The sequence below is a fragment of the Euwallacea fornicatus genome, chromosome 2 (genome assembly GCF_040115645.1).
Source record: "Euwallacea fornicatus isolate EFF26 chromosome 2, ASM4011564v1, whole genome shotgun sequence".
Classification (NCBI taxonomy): Eukaryota; Metazoa; Arthropoda; class Insecta; order Coleoptera; family Curculionidae; genus Euwallacea; species Euwallacea fornicatus.
The window spans coordinates 4,441,290-4,463,033 of NC_089542.1; positions in this window are offsets into that span (position 1 = coordinate 4,441,290).

Genomic DNA, 21,744 nt, shown 5'->3' on the forward strand with positions numbered 1-21,744 from the left:
CCTGCAACAAAGAACGTTTATGCGTCTTTGCAAGTGTTGTAGGCTTGTCCGAGATAATATTATATGATTTATGATTGCCTTTTCTTTATTTGTCGCTGCAGATGGCTCTGGTGTTGCATCATTAAAACGCAAAGTTTCCATGAATGTGGATCTATGGTTACATCAGTCCAATGCGAGGCACGTACAACTGAGACATATCGGAAACCGTCCATTTGCCTTGAACTATTCCAAGATTAAAATGCCGTTTTTTCGGATTCGTTGATAACTTTTAAGACCCGCGTAAAAGCTCGGATATTCCTGAATTAATTAGGTCTTATCGGAGGCAGAAATATACACGCATTAGTGTTTGTTAATAAATTTATTTTAGTATCGTGTTGCGTCATGCCGCGAAGAAGGAAACTTGAACACTCACCTAGAAGAATGGGAAAAAGTGCGGTTCGGCTTCTGAAAGCGCCTGTTGCAATAACATTGAGACGCAATCTATGAACGGCACTGATACGTCGACAGTTTTCTAAGCCATCGACGCCAGCGAGTTTCACCCCGAGTGCAACCTGAACGCCTTTCCGAACGCACTTCTTGCACCTAGGAGCGCTTTCTGATCCTCCCTAGCCCACTGTTTCGCCTGCGCTCCCTCGATCTGAAGCGTTTCTGCGCAGACTTTGGAAGGAAAAAAGGAGAACGATGCAGCGGTCGCGAGATCCCAAAGCATTTTTTCACATTGAAACTGGATCCTGGAGGGTTATAGCTGAAGGATATTTGTATCGCAAAGGGCGATTAAAGAAGAGCCTGAAGTTGGAAAGAATTGAAACTGAGGTTACCGCTGGGCTGGAACAGGAAGAAGAGAGAGGAGGAAAAGAGAGCTCAGTAGTACTCAGTAGTGTTTTATAGTGGAAATATATTCGTTGCCCATTGAACTAGTTAAGCTCGGTTCTGGAAATAGAACGCTGCGTGAATTAGGCCAGAAAGTCGGGGTTAAAGACCATCGCCTGGAAGTAGGCCAGTGGGAACATTAGGCCGGCTGCAGAAGCCATCTTGGCTTCGGGTGGCCATACACGGTATTCAATACTACCGAAGTGGTCCAAAAAAGAGTAGCGAAACTACTTTCTCTCGGGCTATTCTGAAAAAAAATGTGCGCATGATTATTAAAAAAAATGTTTCTCCATATAGTACTATCTCCAATTTCGAATTTGTTCACGTGGTACCATCAGGTTGACAGTGCTTAAATTTGAGATTGTGCATTTTAAAGATATGCTAACTTTATGTGAATAAATTAGCCAGGAATTTAGTAAAAGCACCTAAATAAATCCTCAATATGATGATGAAAAGGTTGTCTCTTCAGGCAGTACCACCTCGTTCAGGTGGTACCGTTGCTTAAATTTTAGATTGCCTATTTCGAAATTTTGCAAATTTAATTACTGCAGAATTAGTAAAAAACGATGACTCTCAGGGCCGTACTCTTAAGGTCGTACTACAGATCTCTGTCGCATAGTGTGTGGAAACCTTGCTTCGTCCGGAAATAGCGTGATTCAACGGGGTAAGAGGAGATTCAATGTCGCATAGCGGCCTTCGATATTTTCCCCATCTATTAGGGCATAGGTCGTGGAAGTACAAAGGTGGTACCCACAGGTCTAGATCTCACCTAATGAATGCGGCTCGCTTTATTATTGACATTAAGGAGTTGGCTTGTTAGATTATGTCTACTGTGAACTTAAGTCAAAGTAACGACTGCCCTTTGGTGCACCCTACTATCATTCCAGGCTTAGATTTGTCTATAAGAATTTTCAAGCTTTGACTAACTTTAGTCAAGGTGGCACCGTATAATTTTGATACATGGTACAACCATTTCTGGCTTAAAATTTTCTTTATGTTCGCACATATGAAGGCTGTACCGGGGGTCGACGAACAAGTCATTAGAAATACCACTACTAAAGCGGTACCACTAACGTTGTATTACTATGTTTGGCTTGAACACTTTTATAAATTTCTTCTTACTTTTCTCAAGCAAGTTTCATATAAATTGTCAATAAACTTAATTTAGAGTGGTACTAAATTACAACTTCAAGATAGTACCGTTCCATTTTTGCCTATGGCCCCCACTTTTTTGGTTTAGCTTTCTATTTAAGATTTTTTTCACCATTTGTAAAAAGAAAAACCTGGTACCGGGGGTCGATGTACTTATTCATCGACCTCCGGTATCAGCCATTGCCCAATTCGGACAAGAAGTAATTGCGCCAGCAGTCCAAACTTCACTTTTTTAATAGATTAAGGTATCGCTCGAGTAATACCGTCGTTGCAACAATTGCACAATAAAAATTGCCAAATTAGTGGTACTCTCTCGTCGTACTACCGCCTAGACCGCTTGTCTGTGCTTTTAATTTAACATTAATAGATATAATGAGCTCGGGTGTGTGACACGCTCCTGTGGACCATTCAGCTTTGCTTATCGGCAGGTACGAACTGTACGGCAGCATTTTACCACCTAAATAATTATTTTGAATGGAACCCAAGGGAACCCGGAGGGACAGAATTAATTGTCTTTTATTAAGCGAACTTGATAGTGGTACTTTCTTGATTATTTTCGTTGGGACCTTGAGGGTTTAATAACGATTTTAATTGGGATTACGAGGGGAAATGTAGTGGTTCACTAATTGGCGTTTTTTGTTGGAACCCCGTTAGGGTCAATATCTCAAAAATTGATGAGGAACATTCTCGATTTTCCGAGAGAGATGAGGGACGTTTCGGCGAAGTCGAAGTATAAAATCTACTTAAGGGTTCTAAATGGATTAGAGTGGGTTCTAAACTCGTTTGGGTTTAGTATTGAAAGCATGCTTTCGGATCGAAACAAAACATTCCGATATAGAATTCAGAGTTGAACCTCTGTAGATCGTAAAATTAAAAAATTCAATGATTGAGAATAATTTTTTTTGGGATCTACGTGAATTCCCATTGGGTTCTAAATTTATCTGATGCAGGTGATACATGCAAAACATTGATTCTACCTCCTCTCACTGCCTCTCAAAATTTCAAAATATAAATAATCGAATTCAAAAGTCGGAAATGAGGAACAGCCTCTTGGGTTCCACCTCTCAGTTTAAACGTAATTATTTTCAGTCGCAAGTCCTTCAAAAAGGCAATAAATTGAAACCAAAGACAATCGAATTTATAGTCCAGAATTGAAGGAATTTTGATAGAGGTTTGTAGTCTTTAAATTTGACGCTCTAAATCGATTCCTCGTTGGTCCTACTATCACTCGAGCTCTAAATCTATCTTAATCTTCGTACTGATTAGGAAGCTTTCGAAGCAGTTCCTGCTCGTTTCAGCTTTTCAGGACCATCTTCAGCACTGCTCCCCTATTGGTCCAAACAGGTTTCGATTGATTTTGTTTCGTCCTAATAACTTTCCGCAACAATAGTGGCCATCTGCTCAGTGTTTTGCCATAAATCCAATCAGCTGTTGGAGTGCTTGGCATTGAATCCGCGAAACTGATCTTTCCCAACAAACAAAATTAGGTCTGTTGCCATATTCCAGATAACTGGCAAATTTTTTGGCTACTCCTCATGTTTACTCTTAGAATGCTAAAGGTTTATTTATTTTTTTGGCCAACATTGTCCAGTCCTGACCGGTTTCTTTTTAACGTCCAATAGACGAGATAAAGTCGGAAGAATGGACTCATTAACCGAGTATATACATCACTACACAGCCATATAAAAGAGCGGTAAATGTTTTATTTCTCATCAAGACCATACATATTCGCTGACATTACGCTCGACTACTTCCTGGTGTTAAAATAACACATGTCGGTCTTTTTTTCAAAACAACTTGCTGCAATGTTTATACGCATGTTAATACAGTGCAGTAAAAAGACGTATATTTAGTCCACATGCTTAAGAACTTCATTTAATTGCTTGAAACATCCAAGAAAGTTCTCAGATGGTGCAGAAACAGTGCTCGGCCCATTCGAAAACGCCTAAAAACTGACATGTCGCGCAAACTGACAGCTTACAATAGGGGCCTTTAATTATCCGCAGAGCAGCAAGAGCTTCCTGCCCAAATTCTGCTAAGAGTTCAAAGCTAAAAACCATTATATAACTGAGTGCGAACGCTGACAATACTGGAACTTCTATTTTGAACTCCCAGCGAGCCGTGCATTGCTGCTGTTGCAAATAAATTTATTTTTAAGTGCCCTACAAATTTGATGAATGAAACGTTTAATATAAGATACGGACTGATTGAAAGAATCTCAACACTCTGAATCATCCCGATTATTCATTAATTTTCCGGTGCAAGCGCGGAACTGACTGGACGCTGTGGTCACGTCTTGAAAGCACCTAGAGCGTTTAATGCTGAGCCGACAACGGGGACGTCCACTAGGGGTTGAGGGGCGTTGACGGTAGAGTGCCCCGAGTGCAAGTGCTGGCCTCCAGGGTCTGGGTTGCACTTAAAATAAATGAGAGAAGTTCAAAGTGCATTTAGACTGATTTATTTCGGTTCTGGCACAGTTCCTGTTCTTGGCAGTGGCAGAGATGCCTTTCAAAGGTTTTGTTTACTGAATTTTAGGACATATTTCCTGCACTTAAAAATCCCGTTAATAATCGCCATTTTGTCGTTCCCGAAGGCTACTTCCAGCTGAGAGAAAAATACAGCTAATTATTACATAAATATGGTTTTAACAATCAAACAAGACGTGTTGTATTCAAGTAGAGTGACTCGCCTTTTCCTGAGGCTACAAAGAATTTTTTAAACCGGCACAGAAGCTTATTAATTAAATGCATAGTTGAATAGCAAAAAAACGGTGGTGTGATGTGAACGAGAACTGCCAATCGCCTCTTTTCTGCGTTCTTGGGATTATGTAAATAAATAAATAATATAACTGAACATTTAATAACAAATTGTTATTTTCCCCGGATAAGAAGTGGACGAAGTAGTGCGTCAAAGAATGAAGTCAATTAGTCAGCGAAGGCCGCTGATGAGGAAGTGAACCGAGCTTTGTGAAGTGACATTGGTCGATTGTTTTCGAAAAAAATTGGAAGAAATCGGAGAAAGAAAAATAAAGAGAGAGATGGACAAAAACAGAGAGATAGAGAGGTAGATGGATAGAGATAGAGACAAAGAAAGAGAGAGATAGAAAGCTTGTTTTGTTTATTTTCTTTTGCAAGAATTTTCTAGCTTTAAGTCAATGGTGACTGTACCACTATTTACAGAGTATCAACTTAGGTCACCACGTTTCACTTGAATCTTGTCGTTCTCAATATTCCACAATTTAAACGCTCTGTAAATATCTATTTCCTTTTGTTGACTATTATAATGTTTACTTTTATAGTGACATGAAATAGTGACTTTAGTGATTATGGTTTCAAGGCAGTGAATTTTTCAATGCAAGTGGGCTCCCGATCACGGCACGACCCTGTAGACTCAAGAACGAATATCTACAATACCTTTAATAGGCTATCAGAAATACTAAAATGTTTCTAATCTGGTACCAGCAGCTGGAATTGTCTCCTCCTCAAAAAAAAAAACAAAAACGAATAGTGGCGTCTTTACGGTATCAATAATTGATTAATTAAAAAACATTAATTATTCTTTAAATGATTTTTATAACAAAGTACCAGAAGTATCAAAATGTTTGTAATCTTGTACCGCCACCTGGAATTACCCAGGTTCCTCAAAAATGCTGAAGAGTGGCGTTTTTACAGTACTAATAATTGACGAATAAAAATGTCTTAATTGCTCTTTAAATGATTTTTATAATAGAGTACCAGAAGTACCAAAATGTTTCTGGTCTTATGCTACCAGCTGGGATTTCCCAGGCCGCTCACAAAACCAAAGATTGGTGTCTTTGAAATATTAATAATTGGTCAATTAAAAAACATTATCTTTCGTTAAATAATTGTTATAATAGAGTACAAAATATTTCTAATGTGGTACCATAAGCTGGAATTACCCAGACTTCTCAAAAAACCAAAGAATGATGTTTTTAAGGTATTAAAAATGAATTAATTAAAATATATTATCTATTCGTTAGATAATTTTTATAATAGAGTACCAGAAGTACCAAAATGTTTCTAATCGGGTACTATAAGTTAGAATTACCTAGATTCCTCCAATAACCAAAGAGTGGTGCCTTAAAAGCATTAATAATTAACTAATTCAAAAGTATTAATTGTTCGTTAACTGATTTTCATAATAGAGTACCAGAAGTACGAAAATGTTTCTAATTTGGTACTAGCTCGAATTACCCAGATTTCTCGAAAAACTCAAGAATAATTTTCAAAGCATTAATAATTAATTAATTAAAAAGTATTAATTGCTCGTTAAATGGGTTTTATTACTTCGGGTGTAGTACCCAGTATTCCTAGGCGATACCGCTATTCTCAAGTGGTACCAAATTAACTAAGCTCTCTAAAAATCCCAAAAAACTTAAAAATATCTTGTTAATCATCAGCCTTACGCACGACGCACGCATGGTACCACCAAATTGACATTCAACGCTGTCGCTCTCGAACCACCGTCGAGAACCACAAAAGTGAAAAGAATAGAAAACTCCGGTTATATAACCAGGTACGACTTCACATAACAAAGCGTGCGTACGGTGAATGTGTGCCAAGGTAGTTGTGTGAAACGCAGGCGCTTCTTAATGAAGAGAGCGAATCTGCATGTTGCCAATTTAGGTTTTCAAGACGAGGTACCACCCTGTGGGCACTTCACGCTGAAAGTAGTGCCGAAAGGCGCTACCAAAACACCTTTTCTGCATATTTCAGGGTTGTTTTTTAAGGAAAGTTTTTGGTAACACTGCGAAGGGGTACCACTAAGTACGAGTACATATCAAGAGGGTTAGTTTTTGCAGGACTGATATATGAAGGCCAATTTCTCGGTTCGTTGCTGGATTTTCGTTCACTGGAGTTCATCGTGAACTTTTTAAATTTCTGAACAATTTCTCGGTAGTACCACCGTGCAAAATTTTGGTTCTAGAAGCGGCAACGTGGCGTTTACTCGCTTTTACTTTCCTGTCTTTATTGCGGAAATGCCGCAATTTAGTGGTTTGAAATGCGAAGCGAACGCATTGCAGCCAAAAGAGATCTCCGGACGTGCCGGAGGGTCCGAAAGGGCAGAAGCCGGACCATCTAACTATGATGATTTAGCCGTGAACGGTGTAAAAATTGCCTAATTAATCAAGCGAATTTGATTAAGCGATGTAGCGGCAAATAATAAGAGAGCTCTTATTGTTAGTCTTTATGGTACCTAATTTTCATGAAAAGGACACGCGGAGGATTTTTTTCGTGTGATGTAAACAAATACGATTTTCAGTGTACATTGATGTAACCTACATAATTCATTGAACAATATTTGGGAAAAATCTTGACTATGATGTGTTTACCTAATTTTTTAATCTCCAGAGATAACCGGCACAGTTTGACTATCGTTATCAACACTGTCCCAATTTCGACTAGATTTTAGGTAAAAATAGAGTGCATATACATTGTAAACAGCTGTAAATTAATTCGATCTATTTTCGGGGCCGCTTTATTTATAATCCGGCGCTTTATGCACGGCGACACCATTTTTAGCCGCTGCTGCGCACCTAAGACTATTTGATACCAAGAGAAGTGATTATGCTGGATAATCGTTGATTAATTGATTTGATTAACATGCAGAGTGAATTAAATCAGTTTCATTGATTGGGGGTTAAAAATTGCCAGCAGGAAGAGATAATGAATGATGGTGGGTTTTTGAACCTTCGGAATGCTAATTACAGGGAGTGACTTGAGAAATTGTTCAAAGAATTTTGTCTAAGAATTGGAAATTAGTTTCCATAAAATGTCGAACTGTGGGAGTTCAGCTTCTTCCGTGGTTTGGGGCCAGTACGCCCCTCCAATAGCACAGTGAAGAGCTTTTGCGGTCCTTTTAGCGCACGGTTGTTTTTTTGTTTAATTTGGACCTCATTACTTGTAGTGCTTGAATTTCTATTTTTGCACCCGCAAGTTATGGTAACCACAGTGGAGCATATTTGATGAAATTTACAGATTAACTGGCAAAAAAGGATCGTTTAAAGCATCTGTACCTATTGATAGTGCTCGTGTCTAATCTCGGACATAATTAAAAATAATATTATCCCCTTAGCAATAGCAATATGTGATCATCATTTTTTCACAAATTGACATCACTATAAGGCAGAATTTTCGGCGAGGCGTGTAGGAAAATTGCTCAGAAAACAAGTTCATAGGAAGAACCGGTGAACAGCGATAGTTTCTAAAAAACTCTTTGTTCTTCTGGTAATAGCGCCAAGATTAGCACTATTTCACAAATTGATGTAATCATAATAAATAACGTTTTAGTGAAACCTATAGATGGATTGCTAACAAGGCAGGGCCGTATCAGGCGGCTGTATATACTGAAATTCGACCCTCACTATTGGGATCTCGGATGCTACAGAAGATGTGAAGGAGTTTAAACGGGGGCAAAATTGCGTAATTTAACGCTTAACTAAATGCCGTTTTCAAAATTCGAATTTTTCGGCTGCTTTCACAGATAACTGAAAAAATAATAAAAATTGAAGATTTTGCCTTCGGCTTTTTTTTAACGTTATTTGACAAGGAAATCTGAAACCACAAGCACATTTCCATTGATACTTTGGCTCAGCGACGCGATTTCACGTCGACCATCCGACGTTTAGTCTTTCAGCTATCATCATCAACTGTGTTTTTTCTCATGGGCGCCATATTCGATTAATCAACAAAAAAAATAGTCGAGTTGCAAATCTGAAAAAATCATCGTGTAGCTGCGGAAAAATGGCAATGAAAATGTGCCGGTGGTTCTTTGTCGAATAACGCAAAAAAAAAATGAAATGTCCAATTTAAAATTTTTTCCAATATTTTTTAAAATATCTTTGGAAGTAGCCGAAAATTTTGAATTTGGAAAACGGCATTTGGTCAAGCGCCATCTTGCCCCCCTTCGAGCTTCGTCGCATCTCCTCTACTTTGCGAAATACCAATGGTGAGGGTCGGATTTGAAACGCCTTGCAGAGCTAAACTTTACGTCCATTTTTGAACATAGTTACGAAAACCTTTTTTATCCATTATCAGGGCTGGAATCGCCGTTCTTATTCGCCTTAACGAAATTGCAATTTTTGGCGAAACTTGCTCATTTATTGCTCGCAAAACAGGGCCGCAGCAGGCGCCTCGGTGAAAAAGTATTTTTGCGCCAAACTTTGAGTATAATTTGTAAGGAACAGTTCCCCTCTCGTGTTCGTTGCCGAAGATTGCTGCTGTCACTATTGTGGCACGAACTGAGGGAGCTACATGAGAGTACTCGGGCTTAAATCGGGGACTGGAATCTTGCACGTCCAGGGCCGTATCCAGGGAATTCAAAATACTTAAATCGATATATGTAATAATAGTTTCAGAGTTATTTAGTGTAATGTCGCCTCACGGGCTGCAATTACTGAGTGCGGATTATTTTTGATGAATTAGTGAACGAATAGTTTCAAATTCAGGTCCGTACTCGCAGTATTGAGCAACTAATTTAAGGCCTGTGAATTTTGGAATAATTTCAATTTCACGTTCAGGCAGAAAATGACGGAAAACCCATTAACGGTTATTAATTCTCAAATGGGTACCTCCCCATTCGAGTACCTGCAAAACAAACGTAAGCTCGGATCAAATTACCGGCGTATTAGTGATAAATTAGCTCCGAATATTAAATATGCGCATAAATCATTAAGAGAATAAATCAATGGGTACAAGAAACCTTTCAAATTTAGCAGGACGTGATACAATTCCTTTTAATAAACGATTCTAGTGGTAAAAATCGACCTCAAGGTTTGACGTAAGTAATTTATAAGCCGGTACGCCGCTTGTCTCTTTTAACTGGTGAATTTCCTTCTTAGACCGATAATAACGATCGTTATAAACCGGGAATTAATTGATAAGTCCCATAAAATTGCCTTTCCATATCTCTGTCTAATAACTGTTATTACTGTTTAAGTGCGGAATTTGGATTTATGGACTCGAAGGGAAATCTTTTAAAACGCAATTTGAGCGCGCAAATTACAGGGAATCAAAGGCGCAATTCACAACAAAACGCCTGAAACTTTACGTTATCATCATATCTGATTAGAGCCGAATCGTAAACAAACATGTGATAGATTTCCAAACAAGCCACGGACATGTTGTGCACGAATTCGCGACTTTACCATACGGTTTCAAGGGAGGAAGATTCGGCCGGAACCTAAAATCAAACGAGAAATCTAATTTTTCTTCGTCTCTTATTGCAGCAGAGATGCGTCTGAGATGAAGAAGTCGGGTCAATAACCAGCAAGGTGAGGGCACCAGCATTTTTCTATATGTAGATAAAGAATAGAGCAACTTTCGGACTCGAGTGAACTTTTAACAGTTATAGTCCAATGGCCTCCTTCGACTTCTTCGTTTTCGTGCTTCGCGCGTGCACCTCGCTTTTTGGGTGATGATCACCGATTTCCGACCCTTAAGCCGGTCCCTGTACAACTTCCGAACGAAACCTGATTTCGCCGCACATCCGCACTCATCAATCCAACCTACATACGCAATTTCCCAATTCTCTCAAGCCGATTTTATCATCCGTTCAATGCGCCTCGGGTCTCGGTCCGCCCCTGCCCTGCATCAGCCTTTCATTCACTAAAGGTGCGAATACATAAATACTGATTAACCACCGCTCATATGCGCGTAATTACGAATTCATCATGACCATTTACGCCTAATTAAAAAGCCGCAATGACATTTGCATTAAAAGATTTATCCGTACTTGGGTCCCAATAAGGATTTCTTCGCTTGAAGTGGGCAGGATTGAGGAAAAATTCGGTCCCACTTGAGAAGGGAGGATTACCACGTTCTGAAGGAATTTTCTATGTTTAATTACGCACTACTGCTATCAGCTAACACTTGACCTTTCGGCCTTAAAACGAGCTCCCATTTACGAAGCGATATCAGCGTCTAATTCGTAGTGAAACTGAAAGATAAGGAGAACCGAATTATGAATAATGTTGAGAAAATCATGATTGAAAGTCATAGCTCTGGGTTCTATTGCGCCTTAATGCTTCATTGATAAAAAAAAAAACATTTGTGTCACATAACTACCAAAAAGCCATTGACGTAGTGCGGTTTCAGAAAGAGAGTTTTTCAAAAATTACTTAGTTCCTCCCACAAAATTTCACTCCACGAGATCGCTATCTGGCACGCCGCTGTTTGTTCCTAAATTCATTTGAACAGTTCAAGGTTTAGAGAGAAAGTTCTGCGCCACAGAACCAGATAAAAATGATTGACGTAGTGTGGTTCCGAAGGAAGATGGCATGGCATTCCTTAAACATTTTCTTATCTTCATCCGTACATTTAACTTCCATGGAGTTCAGTCCGGCACGCCGCTGGTTATTACGGAATTCAAAGATCTGAAGATCTGCGCTATACAAGGTGTTTCTGAACATAGTGCCATAAATTCAACTGCGAATTCTAGGTCGCAAAGTATGACGAAAACTTCGTATAAAGATATATCGAAAGGCACTTCTTTTTCGGTATACAGGGTGTGAAAGGTTGGTCCCTGAGGATGGTTTTTTATTAACCTTTTCGAATCGTTTCGAGATAAATTAACAACACTGAACTTTCTTGAAACTTTTTTGCTCTTTCTGAACCTTTACATACGAATAAATTGTCGCATTTTTCCAGGGGCGAGGAGTACAGGGGGGGTGCTTGAAAAGTACCTAAACTTTTTGTATTTAATTTTATTGGCCATTTTTTAGGAAAAATAATAAATTTGAAGGTTTTAATTGAAAAAAGGTACGCTCATTGAAGGTCAGAATCTTCAACAGTTTTCGAGATTATTGAAATTTAGCAAATCGATGGATTTAATTAAATAAACATCAGATTTAAAATCCAGTTGGCCTTGCAATGAAACAAAAAATATGTTTGACATTTCCATGCATGACAGCATTTATTAATAAAAACTGGTAGTTTTCCATTGTCACCAGAACACTGTTTAATAGTTTTTTCCTTTTTATTTATTATATAGTATTTTATGTTATTTATATAAAAAAATGAATAAAACGGGTCGCAAATCTGATGTTGATTTAATAAAACTCACCGATTTGTTAAATAGTCGTTTTCTCGAAAACTGTTGGCGATATCGACTCTTAATAAGAGTATTTTTTTATGTAAAAATTTGTAAATTTAATACTATTCTTTTTTATAATGCTCTTATACTAGGTTACATCAATATTATTCTTATAAAATTTTCTATAGAGTTAAGTACAAAAAATTTTGGGTACTTTTTAAGACCTACCCCCATTATCAACCCTCCTGAACAAATGTGGGATTTCTTTATAAAGAAAGAGCGCAAAAAATTATAATATAACACAAAATTTAATTAATGTGTCTTAAGTCGTTATGAAAGTATAAATAGAAACCATCCTCAGGAACCAACCTATCGCACCCTGTATATCGAAAACGAAGTGCTTTTCGATATATGTTTGTATACAAGTTTGCATCACGTTTTGTGACCTAGAATAGGTGGATGAATTTATGGCACTATTTTTAGAAACACCTTGTATAACTAACCAATTACTTTCCCTGAAACTAAAGTATTTTTGTGCAATTTTCCATATTTTGTGTTTTTTTTTCTACAAAATTCGTTCAAACACTTAAGAAAATGCCCTTTTGGCGTTCATAAATTTGCACTCTAAATAGCTTGGAACCGGTGAGGTGTCAGAATAGACGCGTTAGGAGAGGAAATAGACAGATTGTCTCCCTTTTTAGATGAGTGTAAAGCGCATCCAAAGAAATCAGAAAAATTTGAGTGAAAAAGAGAAAAACTAAAGTGAACGTCGCCTTTTCACATTTATATCAATTATTACATCAATAGTTACAACTTTTTCTGAAAAAATTAATAAATGGTTCCCTTGAAAACTTTTGTAGAACTTCATATTTGGTCTGTATCTCCCAAACGCAGGAGCTTTTATGATTGAGGCAGATAAGAGCTTTCAGAAAAGCTATAAAAAATCAACTTAAGTATAAAACTGCACTTTATAGGTTTAGAAACTGGAGAACTTATTATGAGTGATTTTTCAAAATTTGGTCATTATCTCGAGAATTGAACCGCTAGATCTCCCCAAATTTTGTTTTTCGCTACACATAGGATACAGAATACGTTAAAATCACCATAATCCTCTGTACAAATAAATATACAGAGTGTCCATTTGACAGCGCTTAGGACCTCTATGAGTTTATTTCTGATTTAAGAAAAAAAAACAATCATGGGGATATATATGAGGCCGATGAAGGTAAATTTTAAAATTAGTCATAAAGCTACAGGGTGCCCAAAAAAAGCCGGGCGACATAAAGTGTCATTTTTTTTTAAACGGAACCATTTGCATTTTTCCACGGGATATAATCCTTTTTGGAACTTGAATTAGTTCTCATTTTTTTTACCTTGGAATGCAGTGACTCGAAGCTATGACGGTTTAAAAGGAATTCTAAACATTTGAAGTGTCTCATAGAAAAATTAATGTTGCAATTAGCTTAAGTTAGTTGAAGAGATGATAATTAAAGTTATTTCTTATGTGAACACCCTGTGTGTATATTTTTGGCTAAATGAGTGTTGGCGCCTGTTCAGGGGATCTCATATGAGAATTCACCCTAAAATGATCAAAATCTAACTCTATCGTGTTTTTGTGACGTAAAACGAAAGAAAAATCAATTTTCTTCGTTTTGACATAAAATAATTTCTAATTTATCTCAGATATTAATTATTTACTGTTTCGAGAATACTCCAATTCAAAGCTAAGTGTCTAAGTGTTTGGCACGCGTTGCCATGGTTTCGATTTTTTGTTTGTTTTAAGTTTTGACGGCTCATTTACGGTTTTGACACGTCAGTGAGCTGTCAAAAGTCAAAAGAAAAAAACATCGAAGCCATGGCAAGGCATGATTGATACTAAGCCACTTCGTTATGAACGAAGAGTTTCCGGAAATAATTAATAATTCTACTAATATTCAAGATAAATAGACGGCGTTTTAAACCAAAACGAAGAAAATTTAATTTCCTTTCCTCCTGCGTCGTGAAAAACCTACCGCCCTATCTGGACAACAAAAAGAAAATTGAAGTTGCAAAAGTGAAAATTACTATTGTAAACGCCCTGTATACATTTTTGACCAATTGAGTACTCGTGCCTTCTTCTATGAGAACTGCAAGTGTCTAAAATTTCTTTAAAAACGTCATGACTCCGAGTCACTGCATTCGAGGGTAAAAAAATTCGAAAAACTAGCACGGGATCCGAAGAGGTTTTCTATCGCGTTGACAAAAGTGGAGGTGGTCCAATAAAAAAAAATGACGTTCCGGTTTTTTGGGACACCCCGTAGGTTCTTCACCAATTTAATACACACGAATAAAGTGAACACGATAAAAAATGACACTTTACGACGGCCCGCTTTTCTGGGACACCCCGTAGCGTTGTCGCTAGTTTCGAAAATTTACCTTCATCAGCCTCATGTGAGTACCCACAATTGGTGTTTTTTAAGAAGCCACAAATGAACTCGTAGGAGTCCGAAGGGTGTTGAATGCGCACCCTGTAAACTACATAAATACGCATACACGTTCGATCGAGTTCAGTGTCTGTTGCATCACATACGCACCATTCCTACGTCACTAGCAAACATAATAAAAAAACAAAATTAGCTCTTCACTATCTCACATCACAACAATTCAAGTGATAACACATCGGCGTCATAAATCGTTATTTTTAGCCTGAAAGGGAGGCTGGTGCGTATATTTTCGAAAACAACGACTAAAATTGGTTCAAACGTTGTTTTTCAGTTCGATAGTTTATAAAGTATCTAAGGGATTTACGTAAAAGATTAAAAGAGAAACATGGGGCAATTTCGGTTATTTTTGTTCCATTGTTTTCCCTTTAGGATCAATTTTTGACCAATTTCTAAAGCTTCTGCCTTTATGCAACAAACAAGGTCACAAGATCATTCCACTTGAAAAAAGTTATTTGCAAACCAAGATGTAAACACACTGAGATATGTGTTGTGATAGGTAATTGATTTAAGGCACAAAACAAGCTTTCCATGCCGTAATGAACACTTATAAACACGAGTGGAATCATTTTGGAGCTTTGCACCCATTCACTATCGTACACGAACTCCTAATTTATAACTTATTTACAAATTTTTCTCGTTTCACCCGATGTGTTGACGTTGCTGTCGAGGAAGTTTCCTTCTGAATAAATCGCAAAATTCTCTAATTAATTATGTAGGAAGATTCGATTTTTTTAACTTAAAGTTTAAGAAAAAGTCAAGGCGATAGCCCTATTTATATTCATTTAATGGAGGCCACAGACGTTCTCTTTAGTGGGTTTCAAATATGTTTTTGGTATATCTATAATTATTACAGGCTCCATACAATACAATTTCACTCGTTTCCTTCGATCTATTTAATAAGATTTCCGCCACTCGTTCATTTTCTTTTCAGGGCAACTCCGAGCGACCTGCAGCGGAACTCCGTTAAGGGTGAGCACCCGCTTAAGGGTGTTTTTAGACAGCGCGTTTCAATTACCACTCAAGTCCCCCTTTAGCAATTTGCCAGAAGGTCGTTGATTCTTGAATTAGAAGCCGAAATGTTTACGATAGGCCAAGTTGCTGGAGATTTGACATTTTTCTGCTTTTTGCAATCTTGGGCAAGTTGGGGCACTCTATAAACGTTTTGCAACATACAAGGCGCGACGTTCTTCCTCCTTTCGATTGGGGTACAGCGCAGCTCGAGAGCTCCTACGGTTCTCGAGATATGGTCCTTAGGTGCGGGAAATTGCGTCGGAAACAGCCCCCTGAGAGGTTTTTAAAGGGGACGCACCACTACAGAGAGTGCTATTAGACGTTTCTTCATCGTTTTCTTCGAATTTTCCTCCAACACCCTTCCACGCCGGACGGGAATATCCAGGGCTTAGAATCTACAGGAGAAACTGCTATGGTTTTCAAAAATGCCACGTATATTTGGAACAACATTATGCCAATAATTTTCACGCAGTAATGTGACCCTAATGGCCTGTCGCAAAATTCTGAAGTTTCCACAGGAGCTCGACAAGCAGCGGCGGCACTCCCCACGGAAGGGCGGAAGGACTCGGCTCCTTCAGGACCTAAATACTCCGGATCCGTTCCTTCGGCAACAGCGTTGAACAGTCAAATCATCGTTTACATTAACCCCTCACATTACGATTTATAACAACAATAACAGCGATAGGAGCGAGTCAAAAGGGTCAGGCAACCTAAAATATCTCAACTTGTATATGTAGATCGATCATCTGCGATGACGTAAGTTGATTGTAAAAATCTGTCATCCGCACGGGCGAAAATCAACAGATCTATTTTCATTTCTCATCAATGGTACCAGTTTTATTTCGGACAGAGGCGCAGGTACGGGGGAGGGACCAGAAAGCGACCTTACCACGTCTCCCTCCTTGTCGCACTCACTGTCGGACAATTGCTTGAGTGGCGCACGTTGAACGCTGCAGATGCAATATTGCAGGAGAGTTAGAAACTTGCAGATCTGTTGCCAACAGTAACTAAAATGTAGAATCAAGGAAATTTCCAATCAGGTTATTTGTTTAAAAACGCGTTATCGGATGTTTAGCCACTTTTGTTTTGGACTTTTTAAGAAAAACTCAGAGACCTTTCAATAATAGCGCTCCATGTGTGGTAACAACCTGTTATTGTTATTGGGGTGCCAGCTAGGGTTATTTAAATATAGAATCGTGGCAAGGACGCGAGAACTTGAAGTTGAGTAACGTGTGAGGGGAAACAAGAGCTCGGTGCATCGGCAAATGTGCCGGGAAGGAGCTGGAACCGTTACTTCCGGGCAAGTGCAGTTACTTGGAGCTGTTTTCGATGTGGGTCTGAACCGGACAGAACGTCCTGCACATCGACATCTGGAATTTCCGTGATGACGCTGAGAACAGTAAACAGGACCAAAATGCAGTGGCGCACGGGCAACGGGCGTGTCTTCAAATTTTTTTTTCCAATATTTTCCATGGAACAATTAATTATTTTAGAATTTTTGCGCGCACCAGCTGATCATACTTGGATGCATTGGGGAGTTATTCCCTTTCGTTATCAGACGATCGAAAATGCCGTGATCTAGAGGGAGTGTCCTTTGAGGAGGTCCGATTCCCCTAAAAAAAACAACTTTGAATTTGTTCCAAACTTTCTTCGTTAATTCCGACCTCGATTGTGGCATTTTCTAACGTTTTCCTCGATGAACGAAACAATTTATCATCACTTAGGCCCATCTACCACGGAAAACGACCAATTAGCCATTAGGCTGAGTCGAATTAATTTCATAGTGGGAGTCTCAATTGCCCAACGATAAATTAGCGTTTGTAAACTCGAAATGCGATTTGCTTTGCTAATTTACCTGCAGTTAATGATTAAGACCGCATAATCATCTTTAAGTCGTTGCGAAAAGACGGCAATTACATCACCGGTACTTTTGCTTTCATTCATACGAGCCATCGGAAGTCGAAGAACGCGAATAGGTAACCGATGGTGTTACCGAGGAATAGGTCACATTTAACTGCATTTATGCACTATGACAAAATAATTCCGAATTCCTGATATATCACGATTCAAGTGTATATGAAGATCAATTCAATTTAGCGGCTTTCCCTCACTACATAAAAATTGTTTGCAATATATTTCCCATTTTAGGGCCCGAAATGCCTTCTGATTCTCGTCAATTTTGCCCTAACTGTGGCCTCACTTAAACCCTATTTCAAACGTTTAGCTTACAGAGATCGCGCGCATCGGTTACCAGCGGGTACCATCCGTTAGGTACGAATGACCGACTGATCCGTTACTTTTTATATTTATGTTACATATAAATTTAAACCCAACAAGGCGCTCTAACAATAATTTAGACAGGCCTGTTCCTCGGAAAAACACGTTTCGTGTAGGCTTCGCTTTCAGATTTATCTCTTCAACTCTACGAAGTCTTTCATTAGGTTTAAGGCCACAGATACTTAAAACGTACTGTATAATATCTGTTCCTAAAAGCAAAACTTGTTAGGACTTCAAAGCTTTAAAACTCCTCAGCTTAAAGTCCAGTTTGCAGCTGCGCGCCTTTACTCTGAGGGTCACCTGCGAACTTTACGCTTGTTTGAGCTTTAAATTAAGCCTCAGAAAACACACGATTATGGAGCGCTCAGAGGAGTAGTCCTGCTGATCTCTAACATGAAGAAAGTGCTGGCAGTTGAGGGATTGAGTGTAGTTTGCTTAGTAATCCAAACTTTGCCTCAAATGTCTTTTGAGGGTCCATCGCATCCTCAAAGAAGCGATTATTCGAGCAGGAAATACTAAACTATGTCAAAGTCGAAAAGGAGCCCTAAATATCATGGTCTCCATAGAGGCTCATAGACAGCCTTAAACATTTTATCTTGCAGCTCACAGTCGCATCGAGCCCCCTAAAAAACTATAGCATACTCCCAGTTCCGCTCAAGGTCCCTAGAGGAGATGCCCTCAATGATCTAGAAATTGTTGATCTCAAGCCAGTGAGAAGACTCCATTTTGACTGTAACGGGTGTGGCACAGAAGTCCATTGCTGCGGATATCCATATTTGAGGATGATCTATTGCCTTCGCTCTACAATTTATAGACGATCAAAAGAAAGTTTTGAGAGCTCAGAAAATGTTCTCGCAAAAGTTAGTTTTCTCGAAAAGACTGACCGTGGGCTTGCTCAGTGCAATTTGAAGCAAGAACTCTGACAGAAGCCACGTGGTCCAAGAACTCCACACCGTCGTCCTAATGAGGCAGCTGGAGCTGTTTCTCCACGTCTGGAGTTTTTACGTGAGGCTGGCCAGGCGGGGAGTTCCATTGAGTTATACCTTCCCAAACACTTCGTAAATCATTCAAAAGTCCCAAAGATTGTGTGCCTTACAAACCTGGAAATCATGACTTCTCCCTTGACTTCCCACTGGCCTTTACCGCTGGCGGAAGTGATGTTTCACATCAGCTGCTTATTACTACAACGTTCTCAGCTGCATCGAGAGCAGTACCAGAATCTGAAGGTTCTTGTCTCACTCTTTGGAGTGTGCGACTGATGCTCATGATTGGGAAGGAGAAAGATGATTTCTGAGAAGTTGAAGTCCTCGTCCTTATTTCAGGTGACCTCAATATCGAGGGAACTGAAGGTGGCTCGAGGATGGGATTTCGAGTCTGCACCTTTGACCCTGAAATGTTTAACTTGAGATGTGTTTGAAAAATAGAAATATAAAAATGGATAATTCCGGGGGGTTTTTCTTGGAAAATTACGATATTTACTCATTCAATTCAAAGGAACCATTCCGATAGTCTGAGAATTGTTGAAGCGAATTAAAAGAGACTACAGAGACGAATTCTTTGGAGTGTGAGCTGGTGACCTTGTAGTAGCTACACGCCAAATTTTGAGTAAGCTCTCATTAACTATCACACTTGTAGCAGAAAGGAGTGCAGAAAGCATCACTTTAAAAGCAGTTAAAAGGGCTGCAAGGCCAAAAATGATTTTTCTTGTAATTCTGAGACTATACAGGGTGTGGTCGACGTCTTCTTTTAAGAACTAAAGGGTGTCGAAATTTCATTTTTAACTTGTTTTTTGTGTTTTTTTTTAATATATTCGGATAGAGATGTAATAATCGAGCAAAATTCTAGAGGTATAGGAAAATACTATATAATAAATGTATAGGAGTCAGAGGTGGCCGTTTTTAACATCTCTTATACTATTAAATTAATTTTCATAATTTCATTGATTGTTATTAAATCAATTTTGCCCAAATCATGATAATTGCGCATGCCTTCCAATCCAAAACGGTACTTTTACAGACATTTTCCCAGAGCACCTTTTTTCAATAGAAGTAAATGCACAATAAGCCTATTAATACAAAAGTGGCATACAGGGTAGCGCGAAAAAGTTAGGGCCATTTAAAATGTGATGAAACCCCGTATGCGGCGCCCTCCCTCGGTAATGCAAAAGTTGAGACAATATTTGGATTTTGCGTGTTAAAAAAAACTCGTATACCAAATTTTGTCCGATTATTACATCTCTGTCGAAAAATATTGAAACAAAACCAAATTAAAAATGGAATTTCGACACCCTTTAGTCCTTAAACAAAGACGTTGCAGTCCTACATTCATAGGAACTTTTTGTGATAAAATCAGTTAAAGATACGTTCTTTGAAATAAGTTCATGTACTTAATTAACACCCTGTATAGTCGCCTCTGTAGTGTAGTTGGTACTACCCAGAACAAAAACGTCACAATTTCCATACCAAAATATGCAATTAATTGCGACAAATCGGACCGACAACTGAATCAATCTCGGACCCCAGCAATATCCATTAGCGTCGCAAAAACTTTGATTGATTCCATTAGAATTCGAAACCTCCGGCTGCGATTGGTCAGGACAATGCCGTGTCTTTGATTAAAGCCATATATCCACATGATTCATAAACGGACTTTAAACACTGCAGCGAAATGGGTTTACGCTTGAGAGCGCATCTAGACTTTAGTGGTGGTACCAGTGCTGCTTGTGTAATCAAGTACTAGGTACCATTTTCCTTTAGTATCGATGCGAATACCAGGTTGGTAATGGAGGAAAATCATCGGTTCTCGGACTAATGGAAAATAGGGTCGAATATGGTACTAACTAAGTAGGTGCAAGAAATGAGGAAAAATAGGGCTGCAGTCAAGGTTTCTCAATCGGAAAAGTAAAAAAAAAAAATCAAAAAGTGTTAATTCGCAGATGTCGGCCTTGTGGTGCCACTCACAGTTGGTACCAACCTCCCACTCGCTTTAGTAATTTCAGGTTTTTTGGTTATTCAGTGCGATTAAACCAGGAAACTAGGTCTTGCAGGCGCCTCTGAGAGGACTACAGTTTGAGAGGTGTTTGCAGCAGTACCACTCAGTTGGTACTATTAATTAACAAACCACAAAGCGCCATTAGAAGCCCCTTTGTATTCAAATCCATGTGCCGGTTGGTGTTTTGTGTGAGAATACTCGATTTCGCTTTCATTCGCTGACCCACTTTCCGCCACATCTACCATATAGAAAGTGGCTGTTTCAGTACTTTGGACTTTAATTTGATTATCCTAAAGAGGTGACCTACTTTTGGATTTCTTTAGCCGCTTCGCCCCCTTAATTTCCCCCCGAAAAAACAACCGTGTCCAATTATTTTTTATTGGATTCCTCTTAGGTAACTAAAAGAGAAGAAAGAGTGCGGTTTGCTTTGGTGGTTATCTTCGGAGCATTGCGCCATCTCTGAGCGGTTCTCCGAACGTCTGAAGAGTCGTTTGTCATTGCAAAAGCACAATCACTCGCCTTGATATCGGAATAATAAATCTTGAGTATTTTTAGGCTTCCTGATTGTGGGCCAGAGGTTACGTTGGGCAGTAGGTGTTGGGCGGCATTATGATGGCTCTCCGCATTAGAAGACACTCAACAATGGCGCACCTTTTTCTTCGGAGAATAATTATGAGCTTTTTTTACGAGGCTTTGATTCATCGATGCCTTTTGACGCGTAAATTACTGTTATTATTCAATGCAACAAACACAAACACCTCTTCGTTCATTAAAACCTGTAATATGCCATCAGTGTAATGGGATTTCGCCAGGGCTGAGCCCGGAATGGAAGAACATCAAAAGTTAATTCAGAAAGTTTTTTAGAATGTATTTAATGGTACCCAGGGAGCAAGTTTAGATAAATTGC